This window comes from Mustela erminea, chromosome 6 (assembly GCF_009829155.1).
Source record: "Mustela erminea isolate mMusErm1 chromosome 6, mMusErm1.Pri, whole genome shotgun sequence".
Taxonomy (NCBI): domain Eukaryota; kingdom Metazoa; phylum Chordata; class Mammalia; order Carnivora; family Mustelidae; genus Mustela; species Mustela erminea.
This window is the reverse complement of record NC_045619.1, coordinates 100,976,239-100,992,703: the sequence shown is the minus strand read 5'-3', so window position 1 is coordinate 100,992,703 and position 16,465 is coordinate 100,976,239. Positions and strand designations below refer to the sequence as shown.

General features: G+C 35.1%; 1 pseudogene; it reads left to right on the top strand.

The window, feature by feature from the left end:
- Positions 1-1,150: 1,150 nt before the first annotated feature.
- Positions 1,151-14,515, top strand: LOC116593612 (annotated as a pseudogene).
- Positions 14,516-16,465: the final 1,950 nt, after the last annotated feature.

Genomic DNA, 16,465 nt, shown 5'->3' with positions numbered 1-16,465 from the left:
CTGAGCCCCCAGATACCCCCAAATCTCTGAATAAACATAAATTTTGAAGTTTAGCATTCGCACAAAACTGTACAAATCACAAATCTGTACCTTTGTAAGTTTTCACACAGTGAACTCAGTATATTATTGGCACCCAGCTCAAGAAATGAAATATTACCAGAAATTTCCTAGTGTCCCTTTCTTCCCACCGCAAGCATATTGTTGTTCTGACTCATAAGACACATTAATTGGCCTGAGTTTGAATTTTACATAAACATAGTACATGTGGTGTATATGGCTTCTTTCATTCAAGGTGATGTTTATGAGATCCATCCATGTTTATAGATGAAGTTTTACTTCATTCATCCCCACTGCGGATTATTCTATGAATCACAATATTGTATATTCCCCATTAGGTAGACATTGGGTTGTGTCTAGTTTTGGCCTAAAAAGTGCTCTTGTGAATATCTCTTATGTTTCTTGGTGAACATATGTATACATTTCTCCTTAGGGGTGGACAGAGCTTTACTTATAACTGTTAACTTTACAAACATTTTATTAAGTTTTAATAATTTAATCAGTAGCTTTCAAAGACCATTCTAAGCCTAATCAAAAAAACTCGTTTACTCTTTAATGATTGTATACATCCTAGAGAAAATCCTAGAAAATGATTTAGGAATCTAAGAGAGTCATGAGTTTAATTCTAGATTTTCATAATGCCCTTCAGCCCAGAGATGTTTCATGTTTTAGTACACTTCTTGTCAGGTAGTTTCTTTTTAACCCTGACCAATGTACTTGAGTTATTTTTTTCCCCACTGAGAACTATTTAAAGTTGTCTAATACAGGGTTGCAAATTGGCTGCAAACGTATTATAAGACCAGTGTAATTTATTTTTTTTTAAAGATTTTATTTATTTATTTGACAGAGAGACATCACAAGTAGGCAGAGAGGCAGGCAGAGAGAGAGAGAGGAGGAAGCAGGCTCCCCGCTGAGCAGAGAGCCCGATGCGGGACTCGATTCCAGGACCCTGAGATCATGACCTGAGCCGAAGGCAGCGGCTCAACCCACTGAGCCACCCAGGCGCCCAAGACCAGTGTAATTTAAAATAAATACATAAAAGTACACACATAAATGCACTTTTAATTTAAATTGATAGCTAATATTTTTAATGATGTCTGTTGGATTCTTGACAAATCCATAGAAATTTACTGTGCTTGGAGGTAAACTTCCAAAAGGCAAGGTACCTTCCCTTTACCATGACTTGACATTAAAAACAAAATACAATAATCCATTGCTAATTTAATTTTTACCGATTTAAAAGCTTAAGGTTTAGTTCTTAACAGCTATTTTACAAATAAGTCTTCATTCTAAACATGCCATTGTATAACCTTTTTTTTGAGAGGAAGGGGATTTTGAATTTTATTACAATTTCAGATTTTAAATTGTGAGAATAGTACAGATAACTCTCTGCACTCTTAACCAGACTGAGTAGTTTTTTAGCATTTTGTCCCATTTGCTCACTTTCTTTACATAAATGTATTTTTAAACTGTTTAAGAGTAAATTGTAGAGCTCATGCTCCTCTAACCCCAAATACCTTTTTATGCATCTCCTAAAAAATAGGAATATTCTATTACATAACTCCAGTATAGTTATTAAAGTCAGGAAATTTCACACCATTCCATAACTAATTATGAAATTTAGTTATATTCAAATTTCTACATTTCTCTTATTAATACCTTTTGTAGTGAGGTCCTCCCATCCCCCACCCCAAATCCAGGTTTAGGACACAATCCAGGTTTACACATTTAGATTTTTCTTTAATCTTTTTTAAAAAATTATTTTAGAGAAAGAGAGAGAGGGAGAGCAGGCAGTGGGGAGGGGCAGAGGGATAGAGAGAATGAAAATCTTCAAGCAGACAGATCATGATCTGAACCAGAATCAAGAGTTGCTGCCTAACTGACTGAGCCACCCAGGTATCCCTAGATTTTTCTTCAATCTGAAAAAGTTCTTTAGCTTATTTATTTATTTATTTATTTATTTATTTATTTATTTGAGAGAGAGAGAGTGAGCACATATGCAAGTGCAGGAGTCAGTCAAGGGGAGGGCAGAGGGAGAGAATTTGAAGCAGACTCTGCACTGAATGTAGAGCCCCATGCAGGGATCAATCTCACGACCCTATCATGAAGTAAGCCGAAGTTTAATGTTTAACTGACTAAGCCACCCAGGTTCCCTTCCTCACTCTGTTATTATGAGAGTGGATGTGGATCTTTCATGACCTTAAAAATTAGTATACATACTAATTTGTGGAATAGTCCTGTTTGTCTTTGGCATTTTCTCTTTTAATGACTGTTGTGATTTATAATTAGAAATACATATTTAGGGGCACCTGGGTGGCTCAGTGGGTTAAAGCCTCTGCCTTTGGCTCAGGTCATGATCCCAGAGTCCTGGGATCGAGCCCCGCATTGGGCTCTCTGCTCAGCGGGGAGCCTGCTTCCCTTCCTCTCTCTCTGCCTACTTTTGATCTCTGTCTGTCAAATAAATAAGTAAAATCTTAAAAAAAAAAAAGAAATACATATTTAGTTTTAGTCCCATTTCTTGTAGTTTTATAGTGATGACAGGAATAGATTTGTCTTCTGTTAATGAGTCAACTTTTAGGGCACACCTAAGGTTAGCAGCTGGTTGCCAGGAGAATCAACCATGTGATAAGAGGGCTGGAACTTTCCACAAATTAGTATGTATTTTGCAGTCTTTTGGGATGAAGTCCTTAACTTACGGTATTTGGTGCTATCTTCAGGTGGGTAGCATCAGAGTTGATTTGAATGTTAAGGTGGCCGACTGGTGTTGGAAAATTGTTTATTGGTGTGAGGGAAAACCATATGCTAGAATTGGGTACAAGATTGTAATGACTTTGTGGTGTCCTTGGACTATATGATCATGCTATGCTGTAATCACTTACATTAAACTTTAACAGTTTCCAGTGTTTTGTGGTTAAAATTAGCAGTGTGAGGGCTGGGCAAAAATGTATATAGAGGAAAGAGAGAAACATGCTTTTAGTTGTCGAATGAGTAGGTCAGAGGAGTAAAAGGCATAGGAAATATAGTCAGTGATACTGTAATAGTGTTGTATGGTGACAGAGGGTAGTTATACTTGTGAGCACAGCATAATGTTTAAACTTGTCAAATCACTATGCTGTACACCTGAAACTAATGTAACTGTGTGTCAACTATGCTCAGACATTTTTAATTAAAATAATAAAATCAACACTGTGGTGATCATCTTATTATCTCAAGGCTTTGCCTACATCCTTGATTATCTCTTTAGAATAAATTCTAGATTTACTCATTTATTTATTCATTATTCTGGATTCTAATACTAGAAGTGGAATTGGTAAGTTAAAGGTGGCACTCATATTTAAGGTTTGTTTCTATACTGCCCACTATCCGTACTGACAATGTTCAGCAGTATATAAAACTATTTGCATGAATCTCTGCTACTGACAATGTTCTGTACTGACAATGTTCAGCAGTATATAAAACTATTTGCATGAATCTCTGCTAATTTGGGATTCATTTATTAAAATCAGTACTATAACATCAAAAAGTTTAAAGTTTAAAGTCATAGAATAGTTAAACACTTTTCTTTCTAATCACAAGAGATATTTTGTAAAATTGTTGGAATATTCTCAGTTACAAAAATACATTCTACCATTTAAACCAGTTAAGAATAACAATAACATAGCAATACAAGGGGTAGTCTTAAAGGTATTTTTCAACAACTTTCCTTTAAAAATAGTTTTTTATGTTAAAATATAGCATTAATACAGGGTTTTTTGCCTTTTTAAATGAAAAATGAAAAGTTGTGAAAACCAGAGAAATCTGTTATTCCAACTTATGAAAAATGCACTGCTGTTATGAAAATTTTCTAACATAGGAAAAGTTACAAAGCTTAGCATGAACTACTTTACCTCTACATACTTTGTTATGTATCACCTAAGATTAAGGACATTATCCTAAAGAGAATAATTTATCCTACCAAATGAAATTAAATACTGTTCCCTTAATATCTTGTACTCCGGAATTTCTTCAAATTTTCATCAGATGTCCAAATCAAATTTTCATCAGAGTTTCTGAAATATGTTTTATATGTGTCACATTTCGTTGCTTAATCTTTTAATTTGTGTTTATGTGAATTTTATCTTACTTGTTTAATGACAGATAATTTTATTATGTTCCATTCTCTCAAGATATAAATGGTAGAGGGAAATTAGTTTTAAAGAAGTTCCTGAAGTGAATCATTACTAGAGACATGTGTTTTGCTTTGTTTCAAAATAATAGTCATGTGCTTTCAACCGGAAAACTATGTATACATTAATCAATAACTACTTGTTTCATAGGTTCACATCGGGTTTTATTTTTATTTTTTAAGTTGAATCAGTGTATTTGTTTTCTCTTTTAGGAATACTTTTAGTTAGACCACCAGGGACAGGAAAGACGCTTCTTGCTTGGGCTGTGGCTGAAGAAGCTGATGTTCCTTTTTATTATGCTTATGGATCAGAATTTGATGAAATGTTTGTGGGTGTGGGAGCCAGCCATATCAGAAATCTATTTAGTATGTTTTAATGCATCTTTCATACAATACAAAATTTTGTTAATTTTAGGGGAAGAGGGATTCTTACCCTTGATTTGTTATTCGATTATGATTGATAGCTGACCTCACCATTGTGGGGTTTTGTTTTTAGGTAACTTAATGTCTAACCTAAAACAGAACTGTACTTTCCCAAACAGAGGAGCTAGAAGTGTTAGGTAAGGTTTGGGTCTGTTGAAAAGCTGGGTTTTCTGTTGTTGTTGTCCTTTTTATCTTATTCATTAATTCAGTAGTTTTAGTTAAGGAATAGTTAGCCTCAAATCTGACTGTGCCTTGTACAGTCAGAAGAATGAGTACTTGGTTATTTTTATTATATATCATTTTGTATGGTACAGTTTTTTTCCTGAGGCTGCTGTTCTTAAATCAGTTTTAAAAGAAAGAAAGAGATCTCATTTTATGTACTTTCTCCTTAATGAATGTCTTTTGTTGCCTTTGACAATCTTACAGGTTTTTAATACTTACATGATTTTGTTAAAAAAAAACATTGATTTCATTAAACTTATTTGTATCTCTTCTCTCTTCCTAGGGGGAGCAAAAGCAAATGCTCCCCGTGTTATATTTATTGATGAATTAGATTCTGTTGGTGGGAAGCGAATTGAGTCTACAATGCATTCATATTCAAAGCAGACTGTAAATCAGCTTCTTGCTGAAACGGATGGGTAATTGAATCTTCCTCTGTCTTTGGGATATTGTAATATATTTGGGAACATTCAAGAAATAGCGGGGCATCTGGCTAAGTCAGTGGAGTAAGCAGCTCTTCCTCTCTGAGTTGTGCATTTGAGCCCCATGTGGAGTATAGAAATTACTTAAAAATAAAATCCTTAAAAAAAAAAAGAAAAAAACGAGGAAAAATGTAGGCAACTGAGTAGTCCCTGCGCATGAAGTCAAGACAAGCTGCATTCTCTGTATTGTGTTCTTTCAATTACTAATGGGCTGACTGAGGTATCAACTCTTCTTAATTGGTGATCTCTATACCTTTTTTCATTGATTGTATCATGACAGGAAAATGATTCCCATTTAGAATACCAGTCTGTTTGGATACGTAAAGAGTGTTTGCTGGTTCCTACAGAATCTGTGACTCGCTTTTAGTGTTGTGGTAGATTAAAAGTTTGCATCAGTTTTTATAATATAAAGAGCAAGAAGTGGGGTTGCTTTGCAATGGCCACGGTCGCCAAACTATGGAAAGAACCAAGATGCCCTTCAACAGACGAATGGATAAGGAAGATGTGGTCCATATACACTATGGAGTATTATGCCTCCATCACAAAGGATGAATACCCAAATTTGTAGCAACATGGATGGGACTGGGAGAGATTATGCTGAGTGAAATAAGTCAAGCAGAGAGAGTCAATTATCATATGGTTTCACTTATTTGTGTAGCATAACAAATAGCATGGAGAACATGGGGAGTTAGAGAGGAGAAGGGAGTTGGGGGAAATTGGAAGAGGAGGTGAATCATGAGAGACTATGGACTCTGAAAAACAATCTGAGGGGTTTGAAGTGGCGGCGGGGGGAGGTTGGGGTACCAGGTGGTGGGTATTATAGAGGGCACGAATTGCATGGAGCACTGGGTGTGGTGAAAAAATAATGAATACTGTTATGCTGAAAATAAATCAACTTAATTTAAAAAAAAAAGAAGTGGGGTTGCTTTGGAAGAAGGAAAGCCTTCTTAAAACCAAACAGGAAGTCTAGGAGCAAATAATTTGAACTGGTAAGCTTGAGAGTATTTTTTCACAAATTAGGTTCCCTAGCCTTTTCCGTCAGGTCATGTCTTCCTAAGTAGAACAAATACTGTGAAGGCATGTAATCATAGATGACTTTGTGATTTATTGTTAGCAGTTTTATTGAAGTCTACTGGCCTAGTAACATTTGTTCTTTTTAAAAAATAATAGAGATGTCTTATCACTTTGGGTATAAAAAAAATCAGTCCCTTTTCTTTACTGTTACAAAATTTAATGATAGTTTTGTGTAGAGCATTTCTATATGTGTATTGTTTTAATTTTCAGTGAAATGTTACTTTCCTTCTTTTTTTTTATCATTTTTTTTAATATTTAATTTATTTTTTATTTTTTTTTTATTTCCAGCATAACAGTATTCATTATTTTTGCACCACACCCCGTGCTCCATGCAATCCGTGCCCTCTATAATACCCACCACCTGGTACCCCAACCTCCCACCCCCCGTCCCTTCCAACTTTCCTTCTTTTTTTACTAGTTTTAAACCCAATGAAGGAGTTATAATAGGAGCCACAAACTTCCCAGAGGCATTAGGTAAGTACGTATTAAAAGACTGTTTTTACAAGTACTGATACATACTGAAACATGGTTGAACTTTAAAAGAGAAGGAAGCCCATCACCAAACATCACATATGATTCTGTTTATGTGAAATGTCCAGAATAAGCAAATCGGTGGCAACAGAAAGTAGATAAGTGGCTGCCAGAAGGAGGGAAGAATGGAGAGTGACTATTGGTGGCTATGGGGTTTCTTTTGGAGTGGGGGAATAAAAATATTCTTAAGTTAGATTGTTGGTAATTGCACAACTCTGACTATATTAAAAACTACTGGATTATCTACTTTAAATTCTGTGATGTATGAATTAAATTTCAGTAAAGTTGTTAAAAGAATCTTCTGACAACTTTATATCACAAAAGTTTGGGGGTGGTAGAGAGCATTTTTAAAATAAAATTTATTACAGTTTTAATTTTTTATTTTATCATAGAAGTTATTCATATTTTAATTTGTTCTAATCATTTTTTTTTCTGTAGAGAGAACTTTTTTTATTTTTTTTTATTTTTTTTTTTATTTCCAGCATAACAGTATTCATTATTTTTGCACCACACCCCGTGCTCCATGCAATCCGTGCCCTCTATAATACCCACCACCTGGTACCCCAACCTCCCACCCCCCGTCCCTTCAAAACCCTCAGATTGTTTTTCAGAGTCCATAGTCTCTCATGGTTCACCTCCCCTTCCAATTTCCCCCAACTCCCTTCTCCACTCTAAGTCCCCATGTCCTCCATGCTATTTGTTATGCTCCACAAATAAGTGAAACCATATGATAATTGACTCTCTCTGCTTGACTTAAATCTTGTCTAAGTCTGTGGTTTAACATTTTATACTTATAGCAGTTGTGATAGGAAGCTATCACAGTGTAGCTCTCATCATAGACTGCTGCAGAGTTATTGTTCCTTGAGTGACTAGTTTGCATGTTTTTGCTTATGAGGGCTGCGTACTATCTATCTCTATCAACTTTTGTTCTGCCTTCTGGTTATTGAAACTGTTACTTGAGCCATGTTTTACAAGGAGTTATCTGAATATTTATATGCAGAATTCCAGTCTAGGGTGGAATAGGTGATGGGGATTAAGGAGCACACTTGTGATGAGCAGTGGGTGACATGTGAAATTGTTGAATCACTGTATTGTACATCTGAAACTAACATAGCACTGTATGTTAGCTGTCCTGGAATTAAAATAAGAAATAAAACTCAATCCAAGATGATAATCCTTCACAAATATTTAATGTTAATGGATATGAGAGGCATTAACTTGCAACACGTAGTCATATTTACTCTTCCAAACATGAAAATGTCTATCAAATAATACTAGAATATTTTTTTAATTTTTTTAATTACTTTTCAGTGTACTGGAGTTCATTGTTTATGCACCACACCCAGTGCTCCATGCAATATGTGCCCTCCAAAATACCCACCACCAGGCTGGCCCAACTTCCCACCCCCCACCCCTTCAAAACCCTCAGGTTGTTTTTCAGAGTCCATAGTCTCTCATGGTTCACCTCCCCTTCCAATTTCCCTCAACTCCCTTCTCCTCTCCATCTCCCCTTCTCCTCCATGGAGGCTAGTAAAATTTTAGGTCATAATTTGAAAGTTTATAAATCATGTCTGGCAACTCTGCATTTCTTTATTTTTCACAAAGTTATTTAAATTTAAGAACTTTTGTGATGTGTCCCAATGGGGCTTTAATGATCTATTCAATGGCAATTTGGGTTTTCCTTTAGAAAAGGTAAGTTTATTTTGTAGTTACAGTGATATAAATATTTTAAGTGTTAGTTCAAGATACCTGTTTTCAGGGGCACCTGGGTGGCTCAGTGGGTTGAGCTGCTGTCTTCAGCTCAGGTTGTGATCTCAGAGTCCTGGGATCAAGCCCTGTGTCAGGCTCTCTGCTCAGCAGGGAGCCTGTTTCCTCCTTCCTCCTCTCTCTCTGCCTGCCTCTCTGCCTGCTTGTGATCTCTCTCTGTCAAATAAATAAATAAAATCTTTAAAAAAAATAAAAAATATTTTTAAAAAAAAGATAGCTCTTTTCTTTTTTCTTTTGGAATATGAGTCATTTGTGAAGAGTTGTTTTGGAATTTTAATATTGTGTTTACCTACGTAGCTGTGGATCCAGAAATTATAGCTCAAGGTAGTGTTGGTTTTTCTGGAGCAGAGTTGGAGAATCTTGTGAACCAGGCTGCATTAAAGGCAGCTCTTGATGGAAAAGAAATGGTTACCATGAAGGAACTAGAGTTTTCCAAAGATAAAATTCTAATGGGTAGGCTTTCTCTCTTTTTTATTTTCCCTGTCTTACACTGTTCATTATGTTAGAGAATAAATTCTTTTTGAGAAAAATGTTATAAGAAAGAAAGGTATAGGAGCAAGAAAATATTTACTCAAAAGTAGCCAAGCAACTGGGCCTCTTACAGAACAAATATAGTTTATATGATTATACAGTTTGGGGGCAGGAAGTGCCCATGTGTTTACTCTTGTCTGGTATAGCTGATAAAAGAATAATTGTACTGATAAAAGAAAAATTTTGCTAATTTTCAGTATTTGATTTTAAATCTTGAATCAGCTTCAGAACAAAACTTCTTGTTTAAATTTATTTTCTGGAAATAGAACTAAACTTTCCTGGTTGATAGTAAGGAGTAAGAGGACAGCTCTTACAATTTTGGTTGTCAGTTGGCAACTTACTTTGGCTTAAAATAACTTATTAACGCTATTAAGTCATGTCACTCTAAGAATAACTTAAAGGCAAATGGGTTTCATTCATCTAAATATACCTTCTTAACAGAATAATTTTATGCAATTAAATTTTTATCCTTAGGGCCTGAACGTAGAAGCGTGAAAATTGACAATAAAAACAAAACCATCACAGTTTATCACGAATCCGGTCATGCTATTATTGCATATTACACTAAGGACGCAGTGCCTATCAACAAAGCTACAATCATGCCAAGAGGGCCAACACCTGGACATGTAAGTATCTCGTTTTTTTCTTTTCCTTCAAATAACACTCTCCAAAAGCTTTTGTAGGAAACTGTTGAGGAAAATAATTAAAAAGAAAATTCAACTATGTTCTAAGTTTGCCAGTAAGTTTCTTCTTTAACCTTCTGAACCATTGTGAGATCAGAGATACTCGTGAAACTTATCTGCTAATAAAGAATACTAATAGTTCAAATATTATATATTTACATGATGAAATTTAAGTCTGGAATGACAACAAAGTGTCATTCTTAAATATGTCATTGCTTTTTTTCCCTCCGCAAAGAAACTAGATTAGTGGTTCCACAGTCTTTCTAAGATTTTTCTGAGTATAAGTTTCATTTTCTTTCTAACGATAGACATTTTAAGCCTTTCTTGGCACGTGGGTACAGGTCCATCCTATTGCAGAATTATCCTATTGCAGGATTATATAGCTATGGCATGTAAAATAAACTTTTGCTTTATGAAGAATTTTTTTCCTTTGTATAAGGCCACTTTTGTCGTTAGTTGCCTACGACCATCTCTACTAAATGTCTCTGAGCTGTCAGCATCATGATATTAAGTACTATAGCAAGGGCCAGATGACAATTCTGATCATTAATGTGAATATTCCCAACTGTGTCTGGAGTTTTTCTTTGTTTTCAATTGTCTAGGTGTCCCTCTTGCCTGAGAATGACAGACAGAATAAAACTAGAGCTCAGCTGCTTGGGCAGATGGATGTTAGTATGGGAGGAAGAGTGGCTTGAGGAGCTTTTATTTGGAACTGACCATATCACAACAAGTTGGCTGTAAAGAATGGCTTTAGTTCAGATTGTGCTTGCTGATTTAAAAATATTTTAAAATAAAGTCTATGTATATTTTTAAATTTTAGATGCTTCCACTGATTTTAATAATGCAACTAAAATTGCAAAGTGGATGGTTACCAAATTTGGAATGAGTGAAAAGGTAATACCTAATTTTACCCCTCCCTCATGTATCAAATGATGACTGCCAAGTGTCTCCTTATGAGACAGGGTTCTTTTTTTAAGACTTTATTTTTTTATTTGAGAGAGTGAGCATGAGAGGGGGAATGGCCAGAGGGAGAAGCAGACTCCCAGCTGAGCAGGGAGCCCAACGCAGAACTTGATTCTAGGACTCTGGGACCATGACCGGAGCTGAAGTCAGCCTCTTAACTCACTGAGCTACCCCAGGCACCGTATGAGAGAGAGTTCTCGTTATAAATTGGTAACATTTACTTTTCCCCTGTCTTATTCCAAGTAGATTTGTCACAGCTCATTCTAAACTAAACTTTTTTTTTTTTTTGAGTACTAAAATATAGTATTCACTTTCCATTCTGGCTGCTTGGACAATAATAGTGTCTCATGAGTTAAGCAAATGATAAGATATTCTGTTTCTGTTCATATGACCTAAAACTTCTGTTTGCCGAGCTTGCTTATTTTACCCTTCCCACGTATTTCACTCTCCTACGTTATCACTGTGACTTCACACAGCACTTCTAATACACTACATTGTGAATTTCTAGATTTGGAATAGTGGCAACGGTTTTCTAAGAAGGTATTCAGAACCATACTTAGGATTTTAAAGTTTCTCTCTTGTTCATACTTTTTAGTCTTACACTTTCAGAAGAATGATGAAATTTCTATACTGAATTTCTTCCTTGCCCTTGATGAGGTTTCCTTAAGTATAGGATAGTACTTCCTCTGTTAACATTTATTAGTGGTTTGGGGTGTTTCTGTTCAATTTCTTTTCGTTTGTTTTAGCTTGGAGTTATGACCTACAGTGATACTGGGAAACTGAGTCCAGTAACTCAATCTACTATTGAACAAGAAATTAGAATCCTTCTAAGGGTAATAATTCTGTTTTTCTGTGCTTATTCATCTGTTTACTCATTAATGTGCCTAAATAGTTAGGTGCTACCAGAAGATAATGGTTATCCCCTGCTTAGAACTGTCACTATATATAATCAAGAGAATGAGTGCACCATTGAAGCCATGATTTCAGTATGTAGTTGGGAGCCTCTGGTCATAGACTGAATCTTTATTTTATTCTGGCGATAGGCTAGGAACAGTTAATATCAGTAATTATAAATATTCTACTTCAGCTGTAAAACCATAGTGTTGTTAGACTAGGGGGGATATTTGATTATTTGAGTCTTTATTATTTTCACTCTGACATATATTTTATTCAACAAATATTAGTTGCTTTGTGCCTCGCTGTGTACATATGCTGAGAATGAAGCATAAAGGGCTTTGAAAACAAAAGTCTTTTGGATTGCAGGGTCCAGAACAGAATACGTGAGCATCGATTCAGTGAGATGAGTCAGTAGGTACTGTGGAATCTCCTTAAGGTACAGCAGATGCTTGGATTAGGGCAGTGAGAGGGGAAATTGAGAAAAATGAATGCATTCAAGAGATACTGATCTAGTAGAATCAAATACCTTTCTGATGTTTGGGTGAGAGAGCAGCTAAATTAAGTAACAAAGCTGTGTTCTCGATTTCTGCCTGGTGCAGCCATCTAGTTGTGTGTGCCGTTGACTGAGAAAACAGTGATGATGGCCTAAGGTGGGGAAGTGTGTAGATTATGAGCTGAGTTTTATACATATTGAATTTGAAGTATTTTCTTTTTTAAAGGTTTTATTTGTTTATTTGAGAGAGAGTGAGAGAGCATGAGCATAAAGTGGGGTAAGTGAGGAGCAGAGGGAGATGCAGACTCCCGGTTGAGCAGGGAGCCTCATGTGGGGCTCGATCTCTGGACTCTGGGATCATGACCTGAACTGAAGGCAGACACTTAACCAACTGAGCCACCCAGGCGCCCCTGAATTTAAGGTGTCTTAGTGAAGATTTCAAGTGGGGAAGGATACGTGGGTCTGGTGCTTAGTGCAGATGTTGGATATGTGCATTCCATTTGGATGTACATGAAGGCAGGTCTTGGAATGGAAAAGACTGAGCTAAATGGCAGAAAGTCTAGTGAGTGAGAACTGGAATTAGGGTTGTAGATGGCCGAATGAAGGATGTTGAAGTCAGATGGTGTAAACTTCAAAGAGCTCACCTCTTTACCCTGAAATATCTGGGATAGAAGGGAATCACTTGAGGGATTCAGAGTCTCCCCAGGAGAGCCAGGTTTGATTAACTCAAGGATGTCAAAGCTTTAAAGTCATTAAGTTTATGAAAAGTTTATATGATAGAAAGGTTTAGAAGGTGTTTCAGAAGAGGAATTCTCTCTCCCTTGCCTGAATCTTCATTCTCTCTCTCTCTCTCTCTTTTTTTTTTTTTTACAATTTATGTTATTTCGAGTAAATTATCTCTCCTAGTATTAGAACATTGGAAATACTCTTTCTTTGCTCTTAATACTTTTCTGAAATGTTAAGCTTGCGAGGGCGGTAAGTATTCTTTCCACTAGATGGCACACTTACATTGTTAATAAGGAAAATGATGATTAGCTAGTGTACATTTTAAGTTCAAATGCATATGAAACTTAAAGATATAAAAACCTTATCATAGTCTTACATGTTACAGTGTAAGAGTTTCATTCCAATGGAGTTTTTAAAGTCAATACTAATTCATCCTAAGTTATTAGTTTCAATATTCCATGACATATTTATAATACTTTATATGTTATCTTTAATTTTATATTTCACTTGACCATAACAGTTTTGTTCAGAATGTCTAATGATGTTTATTTTTAATAATTGTGTTATTTTTATATGATGTATGCTTCTTGGTGTTGGTAAACTCATTTTACAATGGTATAGTCACTGACTGACAGGTAAGTTGTTACCAAGTAAGAGTAGAAAAGTAGATCTTTCCTCACCCTTTAAAGTGAATAAATTGGTGAAATCTCACAAGGCAAAAGGAGCAAACCTGCCTTTCCTTTTTAACGTGTATATTGAATAAAGAAATAGATTTCTTTGTTCGCAGACCTTATTTAAAAAGCAGATAAGTGTAGTATATACTTATATATTTTTAAGTATAGCTGCCTAAGTAGTACTCACTTATCCATGTGATACATTTTGAGGTTAAATATAGAATGTTTGCAAGTATGAAACTAATCTTTGAGAACCAAGCTTGCCTTATCTATCCATCAATCAATCAAGTAGGCTCCATGCTGGGTGTTTAAAAGCTCCATGCCTTAAGATACTCTTAATCTCACAAAACAAATTGAGGATTGCTGGGGGAGGAGGGGGGAGGGATGTGGTGGCTGGCTTATGGACATTGGGTAGGGTATGTGCTATGGTGAGTGCTGTGAAATGTGTAAGCCTAATGATTCACGGACCTGTACCCCTGGGGCAAGTAATACATTCTATGTTAACTTTTAAAAAGAGCTTCATGCTTTTATCTTTTATAAATAGAAATGAATATAGTTCACATTTTTTAAGGCATATACTTTTTTTTTCTTATTTATGATTTTTGCTTCTACTAAGTTTTCTGCCTCTTTGATACCTCCTTTTTTTCATTTCAGGACTCATATGAATGAGCAAAACATATCTTGAAGACTCGTGCAAAAGAGTGTAAGAATCTAGCAGAAGCTTTACTAACCTATGAGACTTTGGATGCCAAAGAGATTCAAATTGTTCTTGAGGGAAAGAAATTGGAAGTGAGATGATAACTCTTAAAATGGATGCATTGCTGGTTTTGCTGCAGGAATATGTAAGTAGCATTTCGGTAGTTTCCTTCTGCAACGCTTTTCTCCCATTCTTGCCTTGGTATCACTCAAGAGTGTGAAACACTTTGTCTCTCTTTTGTCACATTTAATCTAATTCTGGTTATTCTCATGATGACACCTATGGCAAATTATCAGCCCATAGCAAATATGTTAAAGAAAATAAAGAACTATTGGGATTGGAAACAGCTTATTTGATAAATGTTAATCAGTTATTCAGTTGAAAATAAGTAATGATTTTAGGGTTGATTCCTCTACTAGATGTGAATAAAAATTGTGCCTTTAGCTCTTGGGAAGTACTTTTACTTGGCAATGTAAAATTATTGAAGGATTATCTTTGTTTTTAGATAGTACCATTTATCTTTGATGAAGAAATGCTGCCATTTGGATCAAGTGAAACATATTTCTATATAGGTTAGTGGAAACTTCATTAAGATGCACTTTATTATGTTTCAGATTGTCCATATATAAAATAGTTCTATTTTTGTCTATCTAAGAGAGAATTGTAAATGTACAGATTTAATCAGAATTTAAGTGGCTACAACCTTTTAGAAATGCAGCTTGCATTTTCATGGTCTTTTTTCTTTTTAAACATCATCATTTACTAATGAAATTTACTTCAGAGCAGCAAATATTTTGTTAAATAAAAAAGGAAATTTACTTCAGAGCAGCAAATATTTTGTTAAATAAATTATTAAAAAATAAGAAAAAGTTAAATTAAATATTTAGTTAATTCAGATTTAATTTTGATATACTTGTTTCCACACCTCCCATTTTGCTTTTTGTTTCCTGTTTTTCTCTTCACTTCAAAATCTGAATAACTATATAATTATGCTTGGTATTAAAAGAAAGATTAACCCCAAATCTCAGTCCTTTCAAAGTGAACTTTGAATTATCCTCCTGGTTATGGAAAGTCATGTTTGCTTTTCATTCAGATTTTTTGAATATGAACATGTTGTTACAGGATTTACAGATGACTTTATTTAACTGAATAGAGAATTATTTTAGAGCTCATTGTATTGGCTTTACAGCCAGATTATATTCTTAAAGTGATTTTATTAAAATTACTTACAGTTTTCTAATAACTTTTAAGCTGTATATGGTCTTCATTAAAGAAGTTGATAGAGGGAGTTTGCTATACAGTATCTTGCCTCTTTTTTTTTGTAGCTTTAAATTTTGATCTAATTTCAAACTTACAGCAATGTTACTTGAATAATACAAGGAACTCTCGTATACCCTTGGTCCAGATTCATTGTCCCATTTTTTAATTGCCCACTTCCCTTTCCCCTTTCTCTCCTCTTTCATCCTTCCCTGTCCCTCTCTCCTTCCTTCCTTCTCCCTGTGTGTATACATGTCTTTGCATGTTTTTATTTTTCCTAGATAGACTTCTGGGGTTGAAAATGCTGGGTCATGTAGTAAGTTTCTGTATACCTTTTTATGGACCTAATGAAATGCATCATTCTCCATATCTTCTACAGCATATTCTTAGGGTCTTTTTGATAAAGTCATTCTGGTGTGAATGAAATAATATCTCATGGATTAACATACATTTATCTATACTAGTGATATCCTCTCCTATTTTATTGGCCATGTATATATTTTCTTTGGAGAAATGTCCATTAAGAGCACCCTCACCGTCACTTTTGGGTTGTCTTATTATGTGGTGTAAGAGATCATATATTCTGAACACAGGTTCTTTATCAATCTTGCTTATTTTTAATCCCATCGACAATCTCTGTTGAGTGGAGTGTTTAGTTAATTCAGATTTAGTTTTGATATACTTGTTTCTACACCTCCCATTTTGCTTTTTGTTTCCTGTTTTTCTCATATCTCAAGAGATTCTTCTGTTTCTCCTTTTTTGAGTTACATCTTAATGATTGATCTAGGTATGACTGTGTGCATCTTATCAGTCTACTCTAATTCTG